Genomic DNA, 5,310 nt, shown 5'->3' on the forward strand with positions numbered 1-5,310 from the left:
CGTCTGTCCAGCTCTGTCCCTCCTGTGAGCTGCTCGCCCTGCGTCCTCGCGAGGCTCTGGGCGAGGAGGCCGGCCTCTGCCACCAGCTCCCTGCTGGGAGCCGGGACTCTCCTGGCGCGCACCGGCCTCCCACGCACGGGCTCCCCGGCTGGGCTCGCGTGGCCTCTCGCGCCTGGAGCACGTGCTCTTGCCCTCCCGGGCCTGGGGTTCCCACGGCTGCTGTGCCGTATCTCAGGGGTACTGTAGGTGGGTTGCTGGGAGCGGCTCTTGGGACCCAGGGTGTCAGGGTGGGGTGGGGCACGAGGGGCTCAGAGCCCTGCTCGGCTGTCTCCCTCTCCCTCTCTCTCCTCTCCCCTGCCTCCCATCCCTCCACCCTTTCATCCTCCCTTCTGTCCTCTCTTCCTTCCCTCCCTCTTCCCCCTCCCTTTCCTTTTCCCCTCCCTGCCTCTCTCCTCTTTCCCCTTCTTTCTGGCCTCCCTCCCTCTTTCTCCCCCCTTCTTTCCCCCTCCTGCTCCGTCCCCTTTCCCCTTTCTGCTTCCTCCCTCCCTCTCGCCTTCCCTCCCTCCTCCTCCCCCCTTCCTTCCTTTCTTCCTCCTCTCCTTCCTCCCCTCCCTCTCTCCTGCGTCCTCCCTTCTTCTCTCCTTATTCCCTCCCTCCCTCCCTCCCTCCCTTAAACCCTCCTGGAAAGCCTCTTCTGTGTGGGTCTGCAGCTGCACTGGTGATGACGACAGGCCGAGTCCTCATCTCTGTCTTCGGGTGGGAAGCACAGACCCTGGCCCGGGTACGGTGTTCTGAGGACGGCCTCTCTGCCTGGCCACCATCCCAGGAGGGCAGGGTCCGGGTTTCTCCGCCAGACCTCGTGGTCCCGCCTGCGTGGGAGGGTCTTGGTGGAGCGTGTGCTCCACACAGCACGGTTCTAACTGCCGGCCCAGGGGACAGCGCAGGTTATTGCTTGAGCTCTGCCTGCTCCGTCCAAGGAAGGAGCTCCGTCCAAGGGAAAGATGCTGGGGAGCTGGGATTCCAGCGACCATTTGTGGGTCATTGAGCCCATAAACAGCTGTTGAGCCCTGGGATGTCAGAACCAGGAGGCTCTCGGGCACTGTCCTGTCCCGCCTGGGAAACAGGCCCAGAACTTCAGGGAAGCCTCGCCCGGGACTTCACCCACTGCCTGCTGGGGACAGAACCCTGGACTGGAAGCTCCCGGTTAATCGCTGTGCTTTACACGGTACCCTGTGTGAGCCAGACGTCCAGGTTTCCACAGCCAAGGAGGTCACGGGGCGGAACCTGCCTGCCAGGGCCCTCATGGGGGCCGGGTCCTCAGTCCCGTGTGGGAGTTGGGGCACCTGTTCAGGGCCATCTGTCTGCTGTCAGCCTTGGGGTGCTTCCCCCCCTCAGGGCCTCAGCTCCCTCATCTCTGCAGGAGGAGCTTTGCGAAGACGCCTAGGGCCCCGACAACCTCCGTATTTCTCAAAGCCCTCGAGCTGCGTGAGTCTAAGCCATAAGAAATATCTATTCTGACAACAGCTAGAATTTTCTGCGCCTCGTTCTGGGTCAGGCCTGATGCCGGGCACACCCCCTCCCCCCCTGTGTCATCTCCTTCATCGTCTCAAGACCCTTGGGTACAGAGGCTCCCATGGTGCAGGTGAGGATTCAGGCTCAGACCCGTTCAGGGACTCGCCGTGGTCCAGCGTGCCATGGAGGGAACGGAGCCCCGAGGCCTGTGCTCCTCTACCGCCTCAGCTTCCCAGGTCGTTGTCACCAGGACTGGAGCGGAAGGGATCCCGACCCAGGTGTCCCTGCTCGGTGGCCTGGGCCCTCTCTAGGGCCAGACGGCTTGGGAGACCGTATGCCTGTCGATGCCTCTCTCCAGCCCTGGCCCCTGGGGCAGGATCGACCTATGCACGGTGGCACTGGAGGGCCCTTTTCAGATGAGGAGAGATGCCCAGAAGGGGCACATGTTAGGTGACAACACGAATGACTTGCCTAAGTCCAGCTGGGGGCTCCACTGGGCCTCACGCAGTCTCCTGACTTCCAGGCTGCCAGTGTTTGCAGGGAAGCATCTTTCCAAAGGCTTGGAGAGTGCCTGGGCATGGTGGCTCCCAGCACTTTGGGCGGCCGAGGCGGGAAGATCGCTGGTGCTCAGGAGTTCACGGCCAGGCTGGGCAACATAATGAGACCTTGTCTCCACAAAGAATTTAGAAAAAACAGCCAGGTGTGGTGGTGGTGTGCCTTTAGTCCCGGGTACTCTGGAGGCTGAGGCGGGAGGCTGGCTTGAGCCCAGGAGGTTGAGGCTGTGGTGAATTGCGATCATGCCACTGCACTCCAGCCTGGGCAATAGAGTAAGACCTTGATCCAAAAGAGTTTTTAAAAGCCCCAGAGAGGCCCAGCATTGTCTCGGAAGCCCTCTGCCAGTTCCTGCACAGTCCTGTCACCGCCCCACCATGCAGTGTGGACCACCCGTTACATTATTACTCAGTGAAACCCATTCCCCCAAACCAAGCAGCCGTCGTGTCTTCTGCGCACACCGCGGCTCCAGGCCTGAGAGGCAGCGAGAGCAAGCGAACCACTTGGTGCTCAGCCAAGCGGGAGGCACGGAGGCCACGGCCAGACTTGGGCCTCTGAGGCCATGCCAGCAGCACAGCCGCCGCCACAGGGCCCACAAGTCACCCGGTGCCCTGAGACGTGCACAGGCCGTGGCTTCACGGGCACGGGAGGAAGCGGTGGTGCGTCCAAGCAGCTGCGGCAGGGCGGGACGCTGGCCCAGCCGGTCCTCACCTGTCTGTTGAATGAATCTGTGAATAAAGTCTATGGATCGAGCATTTGTGTCATGGCGGGTGTCGTGCTGGCTGCTGAGAGCCACGGGTGGACTGACGTCAGCCTGCCCTACCGGCCGGACACAGATGCGGGGAGCCCTGCCAGCACAGGGGGCCGGCTGTGCGGAATGCCACCAAAGCCAGGCCGGGGACGGTCGTCCGGGACAGGGAGGAGGGTGTGGCCAGGTCACTTCCAGGCTCTGAAGGCTGGCCTTGTAGAGGTGACGAATAGAGCAGTGGCTTGTCTGGGAGGCCCCTCTCAGGAGTCCCCCTCCCGTCTCCCACCAGCCCACTCTCCTCAACCCACCTCCTATCTCTGAACGCTCCTCGCATACCTGCACCCCAGCTACTCGGGACGCTCAGAAGGAGGATGACCTGAGCCCAGGAGTCGAGGCTGTGGTGAGCTTGCGTGCTGTGATCAGCCACCGCACTCTGGCCTGGGTGGGTCTGTGGAATGAGTCAGTGAGCACGTCTCGTGGACCGAGCCCTCGTGTTGTGCCAGGGCCTGGGCTGGGTGCCTGGGAGCCAGTGGCCGAGCGCTTCCATCCCTGCCCTCCCGGCTGGTGCGACCCTGAGTGGGATCTCGGCTCAGAAAACAAGAAAAAGCTGGAGTGGCCGTCCACTCCTTCCCCCCGCCCTTACAGGCTCTTTTGCGGTGATGTCAGGCCGTGGGAACCCCAGCTGGGCACTCTCCCTGCCACCAACTTCTGTTAGGACCCCCGCACAGCACACAGCATGGCCTCCGTTTCCCCAGCGGAGGGTCCGACTTTTCCCCAAGGGAAGACTGGCGTCCACCCCTCCTGGGTCCCAGCGCTGGCACAGGGTCACGCTCATTGGGGCCTGAGATCTCTGGTCCCTGGGGCTCTGGCAGTTCGGGAGACCCTGCGCCGGCCGAGGATGCCTGGGGGAACTGGTGGCTGACTGCCAGGAAGTCAGGCCTGCCTGTCCTTGGAGCTGGGCCGGAGGCTGCCCCATCTTCTTTTCCCTCGTGATAATCTTGCGCGCTGGCTTCTCGGCTGGTCCATCCTCTTTCTCTAGTTGCCACGAAAGAAGGGACAGGCATGCTCCCTCACCCCCCTCCCCATGCCTGGAAATCCAGAGGCTAGGCTTCGCTCTCCGCAAGATGTCTGCTGAGAGGCTAGCCAGAGGCCAGGAGCTTGGGGGTCTCCTTGGGGGCAGGGCTGGGGCTGCTCTGAGCACCAGGCGCACCCTGGCCTGTTCTGCCTGCCGCAGGGACACCCCTCTTCCAGGGGAGGCGGATTGTGACGCGAGGGCCAGGGGAGGCCAGGCTCGGGGAACCAGGCCCCAGGGCATCCTTCTGCTGCTTTTCAGAGGTTCAGTGAGACTGGACTGTGGAGGCTGGTGTGTCCTCCATGGTGTCCTAGTGAAGCCACGTGAGCCCAGAGCATGGGCAGGAGCTCCACAGCACCAGTCCTCCGGGTGGACATGGGAACTAGATCCTGACGCCCACTTCTTCCTGCGTTTTCTTTTTTTGTTTTTTGAGTCGGAGTCTCACTCTGTCGCCCAGGCTGGAGTGCAGTGGCCGCTCCCGGCCACCATAGCCTCGACCTGCTGGACTCCGGTGATCCTTCCGCCTCAGCCTTCCAAGTAGCTGGAACTACAGGCACGTGCCACCCGTCTGCTGCGCACCGTCCTGCTTCCTGTCTCTGAGTCTATGCTCATGGCCCCTCACGGCGGGGGAGTCACACTGTATCTATGGTTTTGTGACTGAACCCTTTCACTCAGCGTAACATATCCAAGACTTCTTGAGTTTAAGAAATCACTTGGGCACCTCTAGCAGCACTCAGGTGACACCGTTTTTGGCGTCCTTATAGCAGAATTATTTCTCTTTTCTTTTGAGTTGGAGTCTCACTCTGTGGCTGCCAGGCTGGAGTGCGGTGGCACAATCACAGCTCAGCACAGTCTCTACTCCCTGGGCTCAGGTGATCTTTCCACTTCAGCCTCCCAAGTAGCTGGGGCGACAGGTGCACACCACCACACTCGACTAAATTTTAAATTTTTTTTCTAGAAATGAGGTCTTGCCGTGTTGCCCAGGCTGGTCTTGAACTCCTGGGCTCAGGCCATCCTCCCACTTCGGCCTCCCAAAATGTTGGGATGATGGCGTGAGCCCCCGCGCCCAGCCATACAGAATTCCAGTTTCCATTTTTGCCTTGAGCAGCCGTGGTGGGCCTTTGCGGGTCCCTGGCTTCTGTGCTCCTGGCTCCTCTGCGGAGGGCAAGGGCTGGTCGGGTCTTATTGACAGTACGTCTCAAGAGACGGTGGCATTGCCAGTCTTTAGATGTGTCCCCCGCTAATCCCATCCGTGAACCTCTTTTTATTATTATTTCAAAGAAAACAGGAAAAGAAAATAGACACCACAGTGACTTGGCTCTTGGCCAAAAAGTCGGAAACCAGGGACTCTTCAAGGTGGAGCTGGTTCCCTTGGCGACAGAGTCTCTCATTTCCTTCAACAAAAAAAGTCGACTGGGGTTGGGGT

At 61.1% G+C, this 5,310-nt stretch overlaps 1 protein-coding gene across 1 annotated transcript in view; it reads left to right on the plus strand.

Annotated features, from left to right (window-relative positions):
- ST8SIA5 (ST8 alpha-N-acetyl-neuraminide alpha-2,8-sialyltransferase 5) overlaps positions 1-5,310 on the plus strand; it is a 37,383-nt gene that overhangs the window by 28,154 nt on the left and 3,919 nt on the right. The gene's annotated exons all lie outside the window — the stretch shown is intronic.

Source organism: Carlito syrichta, unplaced genomic scaffold (assembly GCF_000164805.1).
Source record: "Carlito syrichta isolate Samal-C Ts95f unplaced genomic scaffold, Tarsius_syrichta-2.0.1 Scaffold304483, whole genome shotgun sequence".
In the NCBI taxonomy this organism is placed as follows: Eukaryota; Metazoa; Chordata; class Mammalia; order Primates; family Tarsiidae; genus Carlito; species Carlito syrichta.